This window comes from Pinus tabuliformis, chromosome 3_1 (assembly GCF_031772625.1).
Source record: "Pinus tabuliformis cultivar Carrire ecotype Pingquan chromosome 3_1, CPIR1, whole genome shotgun sequence".
In the NCBI taxonomy this organism is placed as follows: domain Eukaryota; kingdom Viridiplantae; phylum Streptophyta; class Pinopsida; order Pinales; family Pinaceae; genus Pinus; species Pinus tabuliformis.
Genome location: NC_142301.1, coordinates 389,351,309 through 389,372,691, shown reverse-complemented (window position 1 = coordinate 389,372,691; position 21,383 = coordinate 389,351,309). Strand labels below are relative to the sequence as shown.

General features: G+C 35.1%; 1 pseudogene; it reads left to right on the top strand.

Annotated features, from left to right (window-relative positions):
* The window catches only part of LOC149187355 (uncharacterized), a 196,206-nt pseudogene that overhangs the window by 1,591 nt on the left and 173,232 nt on the right, over positions 1 to 21,383 (top strand).

Sequence of the window (21,383 nt, the reverse complement as noted above, 5' to 3'; positions counted from 1 at the left end):
GAAAGCATGTTGCCCCATGTTTTTCATCTATCATATGTGCGAGTAATAAATTTGTTGTAACCAAGAGATTGGTGGAGTTATCGTGACCTCCATTTCAAGTAGTTTCATCCACTTTTTCAAAGATCACATCCCAGTTGGAGCCAGATGTTACCCACCATTCTATGGGTGATATCCCTAATAGAAAAAAATTCTTTGAGATGATCCTAAACTGACATCCAATATCCCCTTGGAGCAACCAACTAGCTCGTTGTGACATTTCTTTGAACACTAGAGCCATCCATGTTTCCCCCCCACCCACATTTCATGATCATATGTTTGAAGGTGGGCCCCCTGAACCTAAACGTATGCCTTGACATTTGGTAATTGAGTATTATAGTTTTATTATGATGAATACTTCGAGTCATGGAGTAATGGGGAGATTCGACAAAAAGAGTGGGCTAGCTATGTTCCCTTGTTCCCTAGACCTCTTTTGGATGTTAGCCTTGGACCCTAGTGGTGTGGGATCTCTTTTATTGACATTTTGGCTCTAGGGATGGTACTACATGGGAAACCCCTTATTTAGTTGCGTGGTCCTGCACCCTCATCCACACATAGCACTCCCCTTCCACTAATTATAAACCCATTCATTATGTTTCCCACCCGCGTCCACATTCCTCACTGGGTCAACATAGGGTTAGCCTTCCCCCTCCCTTTTCCCACACCTTGGTTTAGTCCTAGAATGATTCCCTAGAGGTTGATGCACCTGAAAAGAAAAGTAAAAATATTATTTGACCACATTCAACAGGAAAATGTACCACGTGTGCAAAAGCCAATACATGATCTCTACCCCATTATCATGGCCATCACACTGGTTCCTATAGGCCCTAGATGAGCCTACTTTATCATTCAGGAACTCATGATTGTCCGAACCCCTAGTGGGAAATGAAACATCTTACCTTAAAGGGGATATCCACTACTATAACTTACACATCATGCTCTTATCCCTTGAGCCTCAAGCAGTTAATCAAAGAAAATTCATAAAAGGAAAAAGGCATATAAAGAAGGGTGGAAAAATCAAGGCCAGAGCACCTCATGCACCACACTTTCTCCCTCCTATACATTATATACCCAAGTGTGGGCTTCCCTTTTATTAGCTACCTTGGTCCCCCAACATGTGGCTAAGGATTTCCTCTTTCATTCCCTACTCCATTCTTCTCTTTATCACATGCCACCACCCTTTGAAGGATGTACCTTGGACATATTATCCCCTTTATGAGCTAGTTTGGTGGGCTTGTCACCAAACGTTAGTTTTTTTGTGCATTATTTTATCTTAGGGGATAATGTAGGCCCAAGTATATAAATCAAACTCATTAGAAGTGTATAAATACAAGTGATGAGGATTCATTTTAGCTTCATCACTTGGATTTGGAACTTGTATCTCTTTAGAGATTTTCATTATGCTTTTTGGAGGACTAATTTTGATGTTTAGATAAATTTCATATGTCATGGAACTTCTTGATGGAAATTTTTTGGGTGGTTGGATATATTATTATACATGTAAGTGTATTTTAATTTTATTCTTTCTTTTTAATTTTTTCACATACATTGTTGTTGGGATTTCGCTATACTAGGAATTATTTATTACATCTCTTATGCGAAGTTGTGGAATTTATTTTTTATGGATAGTGAATGGTTTATGTATGGCCCGTGTATAATGAATGAATTTTCTTAGGGCTGTTTCATTACCAAAATTCATCTCGATAATCCATTTATCTTGCAAAACAAAGTATAAATTCTTTGAAGTTGTTTTTTTTGCTTCCCTAGTGCCAAGCGAAGTTCTCTTTGAGGCCTCCTTGACCTAGAAAATTCGAAGGTGCATATTCATAATTATGCCTAACTCTATTTCTCCCTAAAGGATTAGGCATGGGTCCACCAATGGTAATCATCTTAAACTCTTTTCATCATACTCCCTCTCATTTTCTAGGCCTAGCCCCATTATGTCTTATAGGGAATCATTTATCTTGCAAACCACCCATAAAAAAGTTTGATCTCTTGGTCCCTACTACGATGCTTTGTCTCCTAAGTGCCCTCCAATTTTGAAGAAATTATGACAGTGGTATCTTGACATATCTCAAGCCCTAGCCTTGATATTGAATCTTGCCCTTGGTTTCCTTAGGCTAGAAGACTCATTGGGACCCTTGCATTGTGTTGCATTAAACATTATGCCTTTGGTCCCTTTCCCCCTTAGGAATAGGTCAAGCATATCATTGGTTACTAAACCCTACCCCCTTGACCTACTCCCTTGGTCCACTTGGCCCTATGTGGTCCCATACACTATTAAGGGTAATTCTTCAAGGATCACTGGGAATCCAAGCTTTCACAAGAACTTCATGGCCTAGGATCCTCCATTATAAGATACATACCCTAAATCTAGAACCTTGAGTTTCCCCTTAAGTCCTTGCTAGAGAGCTTTAAACCTTACCTCCAAAGAAAACAAGCCACATATTTTATCCTCTCTTGTGAATAGGCTTCTAGGATCATCCCCCACCCTATCATTGGTCTATCCATTTAGTGATCTTCATCATAATGGGTCTCATCCCATGGGTGAAATTCCATAAATAAAAGGGAGCCTTAGCTGAAGTGACATTGGGTTATTGCTCCATTTTTTCCCTTTTCCTAGTAGTAACCCTTCAAGGATCCCCCTTTAGTACCCCTTCTAGTTTGAGCGGCAACAGGTGCTAGAGGAGTTATTACACGTCATTGACACTAGAAGAATTTGTTGGCATTGTAGATTCCTTTTTCGGGTGCCTCATCCTCTTGCCAATCCGACTGCACAATAGTAAAAAAATAGGTATTGTACTACTTGCAAGACTTACACTTCAAATTATTCATCTAGATTCCATTAATTCATGGTGGTGTAACCTTAGAACATTGTTCCTTAATTATATACCAATGAATGTATTGGAATAGTCATGAACCATTTTGCATTTGGAGCATCCTTTCGTTTGCAGTTGGTAAACAAGGTGTTGGAGCATCCTTCATGTTGGAGCCTGTAAATTAGGGCGCTGGAGTGTCCTTTCGGTTACAGCTAGTAATTGTAATATTTCGATATTTGTGGACTCTATGATTATATATTTGAAAATTAAACAAATCTATAGCTCTAAAGATTGTGATAAAAATGCCACAAAAATTGGAAAGAGAAAATGTATTTTGGTGTCTCCGATGATAGATTATTTGTCGACATCCTAAAAAAATGATATTTAAATATGCGAAAAAACACATAACGAGATTTTTTTGTGTAATTTGTCTCAAGATGTTATTGAGATGTTGTCAAGGTGTTATGGAGTAAGGTGCAATGAGCATATGAACTAGAAACATAATTTTTTCCTATCTTAATGAAAGCTATAAATTCTTATTTGACTTCTCAATTTCTCTTGCAATAAAGGGATGTAAACAATATAGTTCAAGTCATAGTGATCCATATAGAAGTGTATTTTCTAGGCTAGTAGGGAATGATAATACAATTTTACATATAGATGATAATGAGAGATTAACACTCCACTATAATGTCATTCTTTACTTTAAAAAAGGATTTTTCGTTATGAATGATAACAATAATGAGATCATTCATCTCCTATAATGGTTTGTATAGTCATGAAATTAGCTTTAAATAAGAATTTTAGTTATGAATGCTAATAATAGGAGGTCATCCTATATAGTGGTCTATGGAGAATGGCCACCTTACTAGAAAACAGAATTTACATTGGATGTTAATACACCTATGCCTCCTCATTTTAGTGAATTCAGTAGGCACCATATTTTTATCACCTACCAAGAACTTCAATGTGAACTAACTATTTGAATTGACACATATTAGTATCAAAATAGTAACCAAACATGATCTAGTCCTTTGCTAATTGTAATGATCCAATCACAACAATGCACCAGATAGGTTGATATAAACTCTAGAAGCAAATGAACCACCAAACACCATTAACACATCAATACTTCCATATTACAGATAAAGAAAAAAGAAGAAGAAAGAAGAAAAGAAGAAGGATTTTTTTTTTCAATTGGTCTTAGACTCTTAGGCCCATACCATAATCAAATTATAATTTGATGAAATACAAACTATAGTAACAATATCAATTAAAAATCACCCACCTGCTAAATAAATTCCCATTCAGTAAAGTTATGCATTTATTTTAACATTGCTACACTTTTAATCCTCACAATCCATCCCATAACCTAGTTAATAGCTTGTTGCATACTAAACTACATTGAATGAGTTGTTTTCTAAATATATTTACATATGAAAACCTTTGAATATTCAATAATAATAATAATAACAAGTTCGTAGGCCCCTCACCAAGTCCCTAAGTGTACATTGCAAAGTAAGCAACCAAAGCATAAGTGCATAGTTAATGCAAATGATATTAGCAGAATATCAGTGACAACGAGTACACTAAATACAATGGTGAATAGACAGTGAGGATAATAAACATATGATATACCTCGAGTGCAAATCTAATTCCCACATTAATCTAAACAAGATTACCAATATTATCCAATGCTTCCATAAAACCTCAAATTAATAAATATATTTTAGTAAAGTGACAACTTAGAACATATGATATTGATGTGATAGTATGTTAACATGTGTGCTTGGTTAAAATGGTATACAAGATGGATTGGCTGTCATTGTTAGGTCCCTATACTACTAGTGTAACCCCTTATTATTATTAGTGCAACCCCCTTATTATATTGTTGTGCCCATGTAGTACCCATATTGTTATTGTTGTGCCCTTACATTATTATTGTTATGTCAGCACTGATTATATTATGATCCCTTAGACTCCTATATAGAAATTAGGTCTTGTAATTTATATCATCTAAGAATTGTTCATTTGTGTAATGTAAAGGAGGTTTCCCCCTCAAAGAGGCTTATTTCTAAGGCCCTGATCTATCTTTTCTATCCTTTTGTGAGTTGGTTTCATAACATTTGGTATCAGAGCTTTGGATTCTAGGTTTTCACTGCTGCAAACAGGTCATCATGGAAGTTTCGCTATAATTTTTTTTCTACGACGTTTTAGAAGCTAAAAATAAAACCCATTTTAGATGAAGTGGTGCAGAACTGTAGGTCCAAATTTTAGATCTTGCCTCAATATATTTTAGGATATATGATCTGAGGAACTGAGGGATTTTACAAACTCCCGAATTACATCCTAAACAGGTGACCTTGGAAAATCATCATAACCTTCTCTCTGAACATTGGATAAAAATTTCGTAAGAAATTACAGAAAGAGGACGAAATTATTTTGTTTGGGTATAATTTTCATAACCTAAGGTTGAAACAGTGACATGGGGCACGTCGTACAGGTTCACTGTAATGAACTAGTCTATAATTAGGTCATCACGAGAGATTGGGAATAAATATTTCTTCAGAAATCCAATTGCCATCCAACTTGTGGATTTAGAAATACGATTTAGAGGGATATTATAGGCCAAAATTTTAAAACTTAAAGATCCGAAATTACAGAGTTACATTCATTTCAAGATCGAGCTCCTAAAATCAAGAAAAACCGAAATGACGAAGTTTTATGGCAAGGATCCGGTAAATTGGATACTACAGATGGAGAAATATTTTTATCTACATGCTATACCACTATTACAAAAGGTACGTATTGCATCTAATTATTTATAAACAAATCAATTTTTATGGTATAAAGGGCTTTGTTCTCGTAAACCACTTGTCACGTTGTCAATTTTCACGGAAGAAATGATAGCACATTATGAGGATACAAAGAGAAACGCCTTCTTTAACCAATTGATAAATTTCAAACAAAAGGGTTCAATGGCATAGCACATTGAGGACTTTCAAAAATTAAATATAAGTGTAAATGATATTCTAGAGAAGAAAAAGAAAAATATTTTTATCTATGCCATGGAAGTTGATATCAATGGTATGAAAGCATATTGGAAGAAAGGCATGGAAGGTTTGAAGAAAGACATGGAAGGTTTGAAGGAAGGTGGGACAAAGCTGCTACAAGAAAGGCTTCCTAATGACGAAAAGGATCAAGAAACGTCAAAAGAAGAGGATATACACTAGGAACCAACCCTAGAGAAAGAACAAATGAATCTGACCATATCTTGTATTGCAATGGTAGGAATTATCACTCATCAAACTGTCAAGATAGAAGGACATATGAAGAAGAAGAAGGTTCAAGCAATGAAATATCAGGAAGAAAAGTATCAAGAAACATCAAAAGAAAAGGATACTCACCAGGAACCAACCCCAAAGAAATAGGAAATGAATCCAACCATATCTTGTAATGCATTGGTCGGAATTACCACTTGTCAAACTATAAAGATAGAAGGACATATCAAGACAAAAAATGTAATAGTGTTGATTGATTCGAGTAGTACCCATCATTTTATTCATTGTAAGATAACCAAGGAATTGAATTGCTTCCTATATCCAGCACTAGAGTGTCAAGTGACAGTTGTAAGTGGAGGAACCATAAATTGCTTTCGAAAGTGTCATAATATCAAGCTATCCATGGGAGAATATGTATTGAATAGCCCAATGTTTTCCATTCCAATGGGTGGTGCTAATGTTGTACTAGGAGTCCAATGGATACAATCCTTGGGTATAATAGATTTTAATTTTCAAGAACTTTTCATGAAATTTTCTTTGGAAGGAAAGGAAGTTGAATTAAGGGGTATCATAGGGAAAGAGTGAAAGATAATTAGCTCTAACGGAATGACAAATCTTATAAAGAAAGAACAATGAGGCGTAATTGCACAATTATGTTCACTAATGGTTCCCACATCGAAAACATCTATTTCTCCAAATCTCCAAAAAGCCTGGGACAATCATTCCAAGGTATTCGAGACTCCCAAAGGTCTCCCACGTATTCATGATCATGATCATGCTATTCATTTGATTCCAGGAAGTGTTCCTCCAAACATCAGGCCTTATAGATATCCATATGCCCAAAGGAGTGAAATTGAACATATGGTTACAGAAATGGTAGATGTTGGTATAATTATCCAACCAAATTTGATAAAAAAGCAAGGGATGAATGGAAGAATGGAGAAGCAAGGTGGGAACTCATTCAAAAGTTGTCGAAGATCCCAGTTCCAACAATATTTCCAAAACTTGACAAGGAAGGAAAAATAATATTGGAACCTAAAGCATTCATAAAAACGAGAAGTCGGCAACTATGAAATTGATCAAGTTCAGAGTATCTCATCAAGTGGAAGAACTTACCTACTAAAGATTCCACATGGAAGGATGATAATTTTATACAAAGGCATAGAGAACTACTCAAGTGTTGAGGACAACACTTTTTGAAGGAGAGGGGCATGTTAGGTCCCTATACTACTAGTGTAAACCCTTATTATTATTAGTACAACGCCCTTATTATATTGTTGTGACCATGTAGTACCCATATTGTTGTTATTGTGCCCCATAGTAGCCCACTATTTTTATCGTTGTGCCCTTACATTATTATTGTTTTGTCGGCTCTGATTATATTATGATCCCTTAGACCCCTATATGTAAAATGGAGGTCTTGTCATTTGTATCATCTAATAATTGTTCATTTGTGTAATGTAAAGGAGGTTCCCCCTCAAAGAGGCTTATTTCTAAGGCATTGATCTATCTTTTCTATCTTTTTGTGAGCTGGTTTCATAACAATCATGTCCTAGTTTATAGGCTGGTGATGTGACTTTAAGTCATATGTGTGAAAAAACACTTCATGGAATTTAGATTACATAAAATTTGGTTTAAAAAACAAAAATTTTAAAATTTAACTTGCCTCCATTTTGATCCATTCTCCAGACTTTAGGGTTATTATTTCTAGGCATATTTTAGAGTTTATTATGTTTACTGTTGGGTTGCTTTCAATATCTAGTTCCATATATCTTCAATTTTTGTAATCATTGAAAAGTTTTAATCCTTTTTAATACTGTGAAATGGTTGATATTTTTTATTTTAATGTTATTGGAAGAGGTTTTTGGAATATTACTAGAGTTTTATATAGGTGAGATAATTACTATCTTATAATTAAAAAAAAACAATTGAAATAGCTCGAAATGTATAATATTTTAAAAAAATGGATTATTGAAAAATGTTTCCCTTTATTTTGTTTAAAATGGGTGCATGTGAAATGGTATATCTTTTGAGAATTTATAAAAGTATTTTTGAAATATTATGAAATTTCTGATATTTCAAAAGATAATAAGAAAATTAATAAAATAAACCAAGTTTACTAACATTATTCAACCTTTACATAAATACATTGATTACTAAAACTAATGATGATTGAAGTTAAAGAAAATGATATTTATTTTGTTATTATTTCAAGATTATGAAGGAATTAAAATTCACAATGCATATTTGTAGATAAAAGATATTATGCAAGGGGTTCCTTTGTTTTTAAGGTGTCTGTCTCTCATTAGTACCTATTGTCAATTATTCCAAGTATAGTACAAGACCATAGTTTATGACCCAAACATCAATATGGAAGGAAATATGATTTGTATTGACATTTTGTGAAAGGAATGGAAATATGAAACCCTTGGGATCATACATTCTAGGCAATGAAAATGTTACTTATCAAATCAAACAACAGTTGTCCATTTTTGAACGGATTGTCAATCCTCCGTTGTTCCTATTCTCCTCTACTCTTTCTCTCTATATCATATTCATGGGTGCCTAAATTGGCATCATTTTAGCATCCATTAGTTACCTTTTTTTATACCTTTTTCCCATCCCCATACCATATTTTAACCCATTTTCTCACAAAAATGCACTTTTTACCACAGTATAATATTTCTTTGATTATATCATCTTTAGTGTTCATTATTATGCATTAAGGAAAGAATCGACTTTTTATGCCAACTAGTAATGAGCATGAGAAATATTGAAGATAAGCTCATAGGTGTTGGTGAAGGATCAAATACATCAGTGTTGCAACTCCTTTGTGTTTGCAATATCTTTGTGTTGCTACAAAACCTCTATGTTGTTACTACACCATTATCCCACCTCTAACATATCAGTGTTACAACAACATTACAGTTCTGCAATACCTTTGTGTTGTTGTAAGACCATTATCGATGTTGCAACATGACCAGAACATGGATGCTGCAACATGACTAGAGAAATGATCATCATTTGTGTTGTGGCAACAACATTACCAATGTTGTAACATTACTAGAGAATGGGTGTTATAACATGTCCTAAGTGCTAATGCTACAACACCTTGGCACACTGATTGTTGGAAGTAATTATTGCAACTCTCTAGATAGTTGTAATATCTCAACTTCTCTTCCATTGTTTCATAAGCTTCAACAATTTTGATTGTTGTCTTTATATTTTTTGTTCCTCCTATTATTGTATTAGTAACAAAATTTTCATACTTTCATCTTCACCATACTTGGGCTTTGCAAGTTAATCCTCACGAAATGATAATTTAGCTTCATAATCAAATTCAACATTTACTAGAGGGAGATTTTCTATGCATGTCGACAAGATTGGTCATGGATCAAGGAGAGTATCCAATGAATCAAGGGAGTTCCATCATTCATTACATCATTATCATGGTATATATATTTTATGTGAAAACTTAAATGATATTCGTAGCACCATGTACATACATATTGAAATTGATTTTTGTCAATTTAACTTTATTAATCTAGAATAAATTCCATCTTTTTAGGAGTCTCTCTCACTAGGTCAATGAGAGTATCAAATCAATCAACGGAGGACCATCATTCACATCATCATCAATACATACACTGACATGTTTTAATATTTATGTAATTATATTGAAGGAGGGAATGAAAATGTTGAACAAAGTCGACACAGGAGAAGGAGGGCGATTCAAGAAGAGGACCATACACGAATTACCACCTATACATCTAATATTTTGGATGAGATTCCTTGGGAAAGAAACATCCAACAGTGTACATTATAGGGGTGCATAACTCATTATTCAAAATTGAAGAATGATCTTGGGAGGTTGGAGCTCCCTGCGGAGAGTTGAGAAAGCTTAGAAATAGTTTTGCACTCTCTAAGTACATGTCTTTATATTTACAAGAAACTTTGGCCAACAACTAATGGCTTTATAGATATGATGACATAGAAAGGAAACAATGATGGGTCCCAATAAATGGGTTGAGGTAAGTAGGAGAGTTACGAAAGCACATGCCAAATCTATATTTAATTTCAAATAAGGGATGAAAAGAAAGATGTTGAAGGTGATATATTTCAAGAACCTTGAAAGAACCCACCATTTGTATGATAGGTTCCTTGCAGCTTATGGAAAGATGTCATGGAATGATAAGGTTCAACATTCTTTTGCTCGATTATTTTATGCAGATTTGTTTTTGGTATGAAACCTAATTATATTGACCTTCCATATGAATTTTATGGTGCTAGAAAAGGTTGGATATATGAAGGTAAGGGTGCATTAAGGGATATTGAATTGCCTCGTCCTCTACCTCCTTTGGTACCCCAACCTCCACGTCTAGTAAATTTTTGGTCAGAGATAGATGCCACTTCTCTGATTGGTAGAGAAGAAAGGATTGCCATTATAGACAATATACAAACTGCATTGAATGGAAATGATGTTGATCTAGATCGACAAAGAGCACGAGATGATGCACATGCTAATTTCGTATTTAAATCAAATGTGGAGATAGATAATATGAATATGGAAGAGGTTAACGTGTATGTAAATAATTTTCATGATGGTTGGCAAGACCTAAGTGGTCATGAGGAAGAGGGCATGCAACCACTATGTGTTAATGTTGATTCACATACATTTTGTAAAAGATTTCAGATATATTCTAACATGAATGTATCATATGTTCACCATTTGTAGTTAAGTTGTTTGTTGAACGAAAACTTTGATAATATGACATTGTTGGGTCCAGAGTCAATTGAAGATATGTTGATATATGTTAGTTTTTTTAAGAACATGTTGATAATATTAACTTACTTTTATTATATCAGTATTGTGAAGACATATTTGTAAAATAAATAATTACATAATTAAATGTTAACAAATTTCCATTCCATTTGGCATTTTCAATGCAACACAACTCTATTCCTCCCTATTAGGAGATGTGCCAAATATTTTCTTGTCATAAGTTGAATATTTCAATTTTGTTTTGTTATAAATTGAAGCAAGTTTAGTTAAAAATTGAGATCTATATCTTACAATTTCAAATTTTTCAAATTTTAGGTTTGTAGAGACAATTTCTCTTCTCCAAGGACATTAATGATGGATTCATCTATGGGGATAGGATCATATAGATAATTGGAAAAACGTGTTAATTGTTTTTTTAATATTGTGAGTTTATGCATTTCCATGTGAAATTTTAAATTTTTAATATATACATGTATATGTGTTGTATAGGGAATCCATGAGGGCGCAATGCAGGGGGAACACCACGAGGTATTGCATGGAATTTGAAACCTAGGACAAATATAGGGATTTATTGTACATGGATTCATGAGGGCACAATGGAGGGGGAACACCACACGATATTGCATGGAATTTGAAACCTTTTATAATTTTGTTTTAATGATAAAATTTGCATTTAATTTTAATACATTAAAATTTAATTTAAAAGTACACAATCTTATGTATATATACATATTACACATATTGTGCAGGGCAACCATGAGGGTGAGGATGATGATAGATCATATATTGTGTTGAGATTCTCTTTGATGCATATTTTTATCTAACAATGTTTGTAATATATTTAATTTTATCATGATATAAATTTTGTACATATTTTAAGTAAAACTCTTTATTATGAATTGATATCTTTGATGCATATTTTTATTTGACAACTTCTTTTTATTATATTTTCTTTTACAATGATATAAATTTTGGACATATTTTAAATAGAACTCTTTATTACAAATTGATCTTTAATATGCAAATCTTGCAGTTTATACATTTTGCATGACGATTCTTATAATGTTAGTAGAATATAATATGGATTTGGGTTGATTCTTAGGTTTTGTGAAGTTGTTTAATGAATAGTAAAATTGGAAATTACAAAATATGGTAGATTTTGTATTCATGAATCTTATCATGGTGTAGATGTCTAAAACAATCATTACTCAAAATTGCATTATAAAACATGGTACATTTTGTATGATGCATGACTTGATACTTAAAGGTTTTACATTTAAGTTCACGAATATGAAGCAATGGAAGTAAATTTGCATTTAGTTGGTATTTTGTATGGCTCACATATGTAGAATTTTAGAACCCAAATTTTGATACCCTCTTTAATAGTTACAGTTCCCCATACCAACTTTTCAAGTGATGGATGTTTCAAAGGTAATTGATAAGTAGAATGCATGAAGTTAAAATGTAGATAAGTAGATTGCATCAAAATTGTGAACAAATATAGTCACATATGAGTCACATTTTGGATGTCATTATTACCCACCAAAATTCTCATTGATCAAGCTTTGCTTGGTTGTTCTAGTTAACTTCCAATTCATTGTTTGATATAAGGTTTCAAGTTATAGTTGGTGAGTTTAATCAACAATCAACATTATAAAACATGGTACATTTTGAATAATTCATATTTTTATGCTTAAAGGCTTTACATTTAAGTTCATGAATATGAATAAATGGAAAATTTGCATTTAGTTGGTACTTTGTATGTCTCAAATATGTAGAGTTTTAGAACCCAAATTTTGATACTCTTTGTAATAGTTGAAGTTTCCCCATACCAACTTTTCTAGTGATGTATGTTTCAAGTTAAATGATAAGTAGAATCCATGAAGTTAAAATGTGGATAAATAGAATGCATCAAAATTGTGAACAAATATAGTCACATATAAGTCACATTTTGGATGCCATTATTACCCTCCAAAGTTCTCATTGATCGAACTTTTCTTGGTTGTTCTATTTAAATTCCAACTCTTTTTTTGATGTAAGGTTTCAAGTTATATTTTGTGAGTTTAATCAACAATCAACATTATAAAACATGGTACAATTTTCATGATACATGGTTTCATGCTTAAATATTTTACATTTAAGTTCATGATGAAGAAATGAAAGTAAATTTACATTTAGTGGGTACTTTGTATGGCTCACATAAGTAGAGTTTTAGAAGCCAACTTTTGATGCCCTTTATAATCATTATAGTTTCCCCATACCAACTTTTCAAGTGATGAATGTTTTGAGTTAAATGATAAGTATAATTCATGAAGTTAAAATGTGGATAAACAAAATGCATAAAAATTGTGAACAAATGTAGTCACTTATGAGTCACATTTTGGATGTCATTACTACCCACCAAAATTCTCATTGATCAACCTTTGCTTGGTTGTTCTAGTTAGCTTCCAACCCTTTGTTTGATGTAAGGTTTCAAGTTATAGTTTCTGAGTTTAATGAAAAATCAACATTATAAAACATGGTACATTTTGCATGATGCATAGTTTGATGCTTAAAGGATTTACATTGAAGTTCATGAATATGAAGAAATGGAAGTAAATTTGCATTTAGTTGGTACTTCATATGGTTCACATATGTAGACTTTTAGAACCCAAATTTTGATACTCTTTGTAATAGTTTTAGTTTCCCCATACCAACTTTTCAAGTGACATGTGTTTCAAGTTAAATGATAAGTAGAATGAATGAAGTTAAAATGTGGATAAGTGGAATGCGTCAAAATTGTGAACAAATCTAGTCACATATGAGTCACATTTTGGATGCAATTATTACCCTCCAAAGTTCTCATTGATCAACCTTCACTTGATTGTTCTATTTAAATTCTAACTCTTTGTTTGATGTAAGGTTTCAAGTTGTAGTTTGTGAGTTTAATCAACAATCAACATTAAAAAACATGGTACAGTTTTCATGATGCATGGTTTTATGCTTAAAGACATTACATTTGTGTTCATGAATATGAAGCAATGAAAGTAAATTTACATTTAGTGGGTACCTTGTATGGATCACATAAGTAGAGTTTTAGAACCCAACTTTTGATACCCTTTTTACAGTTTCCCCGTACCAACTTTTCAAGTGATGTATGTTTCAAGTTAATTCATAAGTAGAATGCATGAAGTTAAAATGTGGATAAGTAGAATGCATCAAAATTGTGAACAAATGTATTCACATTTTGGATGCCATTATTACCCACCAAAGTTCTCATTGATCAACATTTTCTTGGTTGTTCTAGTTAGCTTCCATATTTTTATTTGGTGTAAGGTTTCAAGTTATATTTTGTGAGTTTAATCAACAATCGACATTATAAAACATGATACATTTTGCATGATGCATGGTTTGATGCTGAAAAGTTTTACATTTAAGTTCATAAATATGAAGCAATGAAAATAAATCTTCATTTTAGTTGGTACCTTGCATGCCTCACATATGTAGAGTTTTTGAACCTGTTGTAGTTGCTACAACCACCCTCCAAAATTTTTCCTTACCTTCTTTTTGGAGACTCCTCATCAACCATCCTTAGTAACATGTCTTGCGCTTTCAAGTACATAGGCTTCAGCTGAGTTTCAGTGGCCTACCAGCCTGTGCATGTCAACTTATTTGTCTCCCACTGTAGCCTATCACTACGAACTTAGTCATTTTTCTGGCTGAGATACTCCCTTAGAAAATTGCAGAATTCTGGAGGGGAACAAAACTTCCCTCCAGAGACTGCGCAATCCTGCTGGGCTCCAGAATTGTGCAATCCAGCCCCACACTGGGCTTTAGCCCGACACTCGGCTTCAACCCATAAATTGTGCAATTCTAGGAGGCAATGACCTACTAACTCCAGAAATTGTGCAATGCCTGAGGGATAACCACCCTCTCTCAGCCCAAAATCTACGCAAATCCCATTCCCAGGCTTGTAGACTGTTGCATGTTCTTTTAGGGTGATTGGTTCCCTCCAGGATTGAGCAACCATGATTTTCATACATGAGCTGCTTTTCCATAAAAAGAAAAAAGCATCCCTAGAGTTTAGGGATCTATTTTTAGCAGTTAGAGGTTACATGAAAAGATTGTTTAGAAACTTCCCTCCAAGTTTCGCTTTTTCCTAGATTTATGGCATGTACGTCATAAGCCTCAACCTTATCAAACTTATTTATTCGATGATCAGAGCTCATTCTTCACATCAATCTTGGATCTCTAACATCCCACATCGCATCTAGGAGTCTTAGCACATTCAGCTTAAGTTTTTCCAGGTAAGTTTGTTTTTCACGTCATTCGCTGCTTTTCTATCGCTTTTTGTATTTTGTCTTTTTATGAATTTTGTTTGGTTGGTTTTTTTGAGCACCTGGTGTCATTTTAATGCATGTTAGCTTGTAGAAGCATTGTTTCAAGTTTTTCATTGCATTTCACTATTGTTGCATGCATGACATTGTTTTTTCACTGACGGTTGCCGTTTTGGTGGCTCGTTTCACACACATGCATTCTTTCCTATTTTCTTAATCTTTCACTCACTGTTTGCATGCATGATCATTCACTCTTTCTTACATTTAGTCTCACCGTGCATTCAAACCTTTTCATTTTTTCAGTCGCCCATCGGTGGGTCTAGGCTACCTTGGTTCGAACCTTGCCTTGCCTTGCCTGGACATAAATGTGCATTTTTGAGAGTGAAGGCTCTACCTTCCCTCAAGAAAATGTGCAAATCTAGCCAAAACTAACCCCCAAGCTTGTTCTGCAGAATTCTGGGAGGTAGTACCCAGCCGACCCTAGAAACTATGCATTGCGCAGTTACAGTTCTCAAAAGGCTAGGCTGGTTTGTGAATTACGCAATTGAAGCAGTGAGTTAGCCTCCTGATAGCCTGGACCATGCCTTGCATATTTTTGACAGTCAATCTTCCAGCCTTTTGATGAAAATTGCACAACCTTCACTGTCAGTCACCTAGGTATGTTGCATGTTAGTCCTCAAATTTGATTTGGGTTTCAACTCTTAGATTTCTTTCCATGACTGTTGCTATGTCTCCAGGTATATAAATTGTTCGTTTAGCTCTTAGCAATACATGTACAATGGCCACCAAGAGAGAATGGTTAAAGGACACTGCCGAAAGTGAGCTGGAAATGCAGTTGAACAAGTGTCTATGAGCTTTCCTATCTACGAAGAAACCAAGTTGTTCATAGACAAGGACATCAAGATGAAACGATAGGACATCAATGATATATTCTTAGGCACATTTTAGGAAAATATGGAAGACGTCAGGGCTTATGTCAACATTCACAAGTCTGGCTTGTACCGGATTACATGCATGTATCCCGCATTTCCATGTGCGAACATGATCCACTAGATCGCCTCACACATTGATCCTGAGACAATTATGTTAAGTAGCGTGAGTGGGATAGATATTTATACCTTAAGGGCAAATAAATTTTAGGATATCATAGTCGGTGATCACAATGGAGAAACCCTTCAACAAACCCAGCAGTAGTGTAAACTCAAGAGATATCTTGAACAGATGGGAGAAAGAGTGAGCCAAGTTCATAACAACACCCAGCCAGGTTTACAAGACAAAGAAATTGCAGAAGGAATATCAGTACTTGGTCATATTTTCATGTCGCTTATACAACTAAGAGAGCATAGAGAGCTTCCCACAGAGTTGGGTGATCACGTTGGAGCAATTAGCCAGTGAAGGAAGACCTTGCAACTGGTCTGACATGTTGACTCTCATGTTGAAGGAATAGGTGATAGAAGCCTGGCATATGCCCAAGGGTCAGCAAGTGAAGATATACATGTCCGCCTACATTCTGGATGCAGTATGTTCTCATCAGTAGTTCCCATGTTTTATTTTGGCATGGACAACTTTGGAAACCTCTATGCACACTTATTGTAGATTGTTCTGCGAATGCAGCTTCCGCAAAGTTATCACATAGTTTTCATGCCACTTTGTCACTCCAATGCACAAAATGATATTTGAGTAGGATCCACCTTGCATGTGACAGGCAGCGATGGAGGAATTGATCGACATTGCAGATTAGTATGCCTCACCCCTTGACACCTTCATATGGATGTATAGTGCAGAGAAAGCTCCAAATGTTTTACCAAAGTTTTCCATGGACAAGCTCGTCATGCAAGAGGTGTCATATCACATATCGATAGGGCTCTCAGCGAGACTGCACAAGAAGAAGAAGGCACCTTGGCCTGCTCTTCCTTTGTAGGTTGGGTTGTATGAGATACAAAATCTCAAGCATGTTGAGGCCGAGATGGAGGAGTTCAAAAGATTCACCTTCGGCACTAGAAGTTTCAATCCGTATGACCCGCACTGCTTGGGGAAGGACCACTATGCGAGAGTGTGGTTTCCTTATATCCACGGGGCATGTCATTGGCTTGAGGAAGACCCATGGAGATATTGCTACCATTTCTCCAGACTCAATGAACTAGTCAACACAGTTGTAGAATGGTTAATGAAGTAGAGAGAAGAGGCATCTTAGAGAGCACCATCATTAACAACAACAGAGGGTAAAATACATGTGGATGACAAAGGAAAGAGAAAAGTTGTTGACAACATAGAGGCAGAAAAAGGTTGCAAGTTTTCAAAGCAGACCCACTTGTGATGAAAGCATCTTTGGAGATTGAGGCTATGAGATGACAATGCGACAAGAGGATTGCACAAAGGAAAAGAGAGAAACGAAATATGGAGGAAACATAGAAGGAGTTGCAAGAGTTGAAATAGAAACTCCAGGAAGAACATGAGCTGCGAAAAAGGGAGAAGGAAGTGCACTAGGGATAGACACAGTAGGATGTGGAACATGTATAGATTGATAAAACTGTGCTCATGTAGGTTATCGACTCATTCGAGAAGCTGTCACAAAGAAAACAGGGTGAGAAGTTGCAGGAGAAGGACTTAGCTCAAGAGATTGAACATATGTTAGAACAGATGGATACAGATAGGGTTCAACCAAAGTCAGATCAGGATATTTACCTCATGCCTCAAAACCAAGAGGTCACACCATCGTCTTCACTGGATCCGGAAGCAGATCAAGTCCTAAGTGATCAAGGAGACACAGAAATCCTTGAGGTTAATCCAGAAGCAGAGATTCACAACATATCTTTCGATGAGTCGCAACACAGATTTGTGCATTCGTGCAGAGTACCCACTCTGGATGTTCACATATCTCATGCGCATTTTGAAGAGAAAGTGATTATATCTAATGTGCACAAACATCCATTGGAATTGGCTAAAGCTACCAGAACATATGCCGAAGCCACCATCTCGAGTGTTCGATTCTTGATAGTAGAGAACAAGCGCATGGCTAAGGAGTTATAAGCAAGCAAGCAGGGAGGATAATAGGCTACATCATCCACAAGAGCATAGTTGAAGAGAGAAATACTGGATGAAGTATCGTCCTTGGAGACAATCATACGAATTTTGTATTCTAGATTTAGCATCGTGCATAAGTCAGTTGTCCATGTCAATGGTTGGCAGCAGCGTTGTGATAGGAGAGCACACATCTTATCACATTTTCACACTAATGTCGATCCCATACAAAGATGTACAATGAGGTACAAAAGAGCCCCATTTCATATTCCAAAGGTGATGAAGCCAAGGGCGATAGAGTTGAAGGCACACATCCGGAGTCAGATCCGAAACTATGAGGAACTCTCGCAGCTCATCACCAGTTTGAAAACTTCACATGCACGAGTTTTTAGAAGCATGGATGTCATTGTGCACATGCATGCTATCCCATCTATTGGCACACTCACTGAGGTGAAGTCAAAGAACCAAGTCCAACTAGAGCTAGACATGTACTTTGATGAGTTGATGCGTGTAGCCACTTGTGCAGACTTGGAGATCAGCGCTGACACTATGCATCAATATGTTGCTAGTTCAACTACACTCAAGACTATGATGCACATGTTATCAAATGATTTGGACAAAAATTCCAAATCAGTGTACCCAGATGCAATGGAGGCGAGAGTTCACTTTCAGTAGGATGTCACCATTGAGCACGCAGACACCATCACAAAATACGAATCTTAGCATTAGTTCGCCATCGCCGATCATCATAAGGATGTCGAAGAGTTGGTATTCCCACAACTATATGAGTCTTAGTAATGTCTTCCATGGCTTTCTCAAGCCTATTTTGTCTCACATGGGTATATGTGCAGATTGTAATGTAACATCTTGTAAAAGTGAAAGACCAAGTGTCGATAGTAGAATGTAACAATCATATAGTAGTTAAAGAGTTATAAGGGTAGGTGAAGAGTCACAAGGGGAATGTCAAGGGTCACCCTACCCTTTTCTATTTATAGAACCTCATAACTCATTATAAAGGCTTTCGGGAGCCAAGCTTCCTATAGGTGTATCTTAGAGAAAGCTTGGAGTGTATTGTAATGAGCCTTGGATTCTCCCAAGTGCAGAGCTAGTATATCTCTTTGGAGGAGAAGGCGGAAGTGACTGTAATGTTCCATTGTCGGACTAGTAATTGGACATGGTTGTATGTATGATTGGAACATTCACTTTCTTAATATAATGGAGCTAGCACATTTCATGCATATGTCATTGTATTTCAGTTGTCTTAGTTACTCTAATGATATATGTATATGTTTTCTTACACATGTCTGTATGGAATTTTCTATATATGTATGTATGAATCTTATTGAGATGTGTTGTTGCTTTAACCATCACTTTGGATCGTCAGTTCCGCTTCCTTCCCACTTGTGATGTATCTTTTCTCGTCTGTTCCCTTCCAAGCCATGTATTTCCAGAAGTTTCCAAGGGGCACACTTATTCCACTCTCCGTGTGTTAGAACCCTTCATGCACCTTCCTTGGCTTGTCATGCACGTCACATCCTTGCTACCAACAAAGACATATTACTCACCTCTACACGAAACCAAGGTCAAGGAAATACTGCACTACCCCACTACTGGGACTCCTACAGCGAACGATCTGAGGTCTAGTTGGGACTTCTTACCGGGGAGATCCCCTAACATGTTGGTGGGTCCAACACCGTCAACAGAACCCAAATTTCGAAACCCTTTGTAATAGTTATAGTTTCCTTATACCAACTTTTCAAGTGATATATGTTCAAGTTAAATGATAAGTAGAATGCACGAAGTTGAAACGTGGATAAGTAGAATGCATCAAAATTGTGAGAACATGTAGTCATATAAGTCACATTTTGGATGTCATTATTACCCACAAATTTTCTCATTGATCAACCTTTGCTTAGTTGTTCTAGTTAACTTCCAACTCTTTGTTTGATGTAAGGTTTCAAGTTATATCTTGTGATTTTAATCAACAATCAACATTATAAAACATGGTACATATTGCATGATGCATGGTTTGATGCTTAAAGTTTTTACATTTAAGTTCATGAATATGAAGCAATGGAAGTAAATTTTCATTTAGTTGGTAGTTTGTATGGTTCACATATGTATAGTTTTAGAACCCAAATTTTTATTCCCTTTGTAATAGTTACCATTTCCCCATACCAACTTTCCATGTCATGTATGTTTCAAGTTAAATGATAAGCATAATGCATGAAGTTAAAATGTGGATAACTAGAATTCATCAAAATTGTGAACAAATGTAATGACATATAAATCACATTTTGGATGCCATTATTACCCACCAAGGTTCTCATTGATAAACCTTTTCTTTTTTTTTATAGTTAACTTCCAACTCTTTGTTTGATGTAAGGTTTCAAGTTATAGTTTGTGAATTTAATAAAAAATCAGCATTATAAAACATGGTACATTTTGCATGAAGCATGGTTTGATGCTTAAAGGTTTTACACTCAGGTTCATGAATATGAACTAATGAAAGTAAATTTGCATTTAGTCGGTACTTTGTATGGCTCACATAGGTAGAATTTTAATACCAAACTTTTGATGCCCTTTGTAATAGTTACCGTTTCCTAATACCAAGCTTGTAAGTGATGTATGTTTCAAGTTAAATTATAAGTAGAATGCATGAAGTTAAAATGTGGATAAGTAGAATAGATCAAAATTGTGAGTAAATGTAGTCACATATAAGTCACATTTTGGATTCCATTATTAGCCATCAAATTTCTCATTGATCAAAATTTTATTATTTGTTCTAGTTAGCTTCCAACTCTTTGTTTGATGTAAGGTTTCAAGTTATAGTTTGTGGGTTTAATTAACAATAAACAGTATAAAACATAGTACATTTTGCATTATACATGGTTTGATACTTAAATGTTTTACATTTAAGTTCAGGAATATGAAGCAATGAAAGTAAATTTTCATTTAGTTGGTACTTTGAATGACTCACATATGTAGAGTTTTAGAACCCAATTTTTGATACCCTTTGTAATAGTTACATTTTCGCCATGGAAACTTTTCAAGTGATGTATGTTTCAAGTTAAATGATAGGTAGAATGCATCAAAATTGTAAAGAAATGTAGTCACATATAAGTGA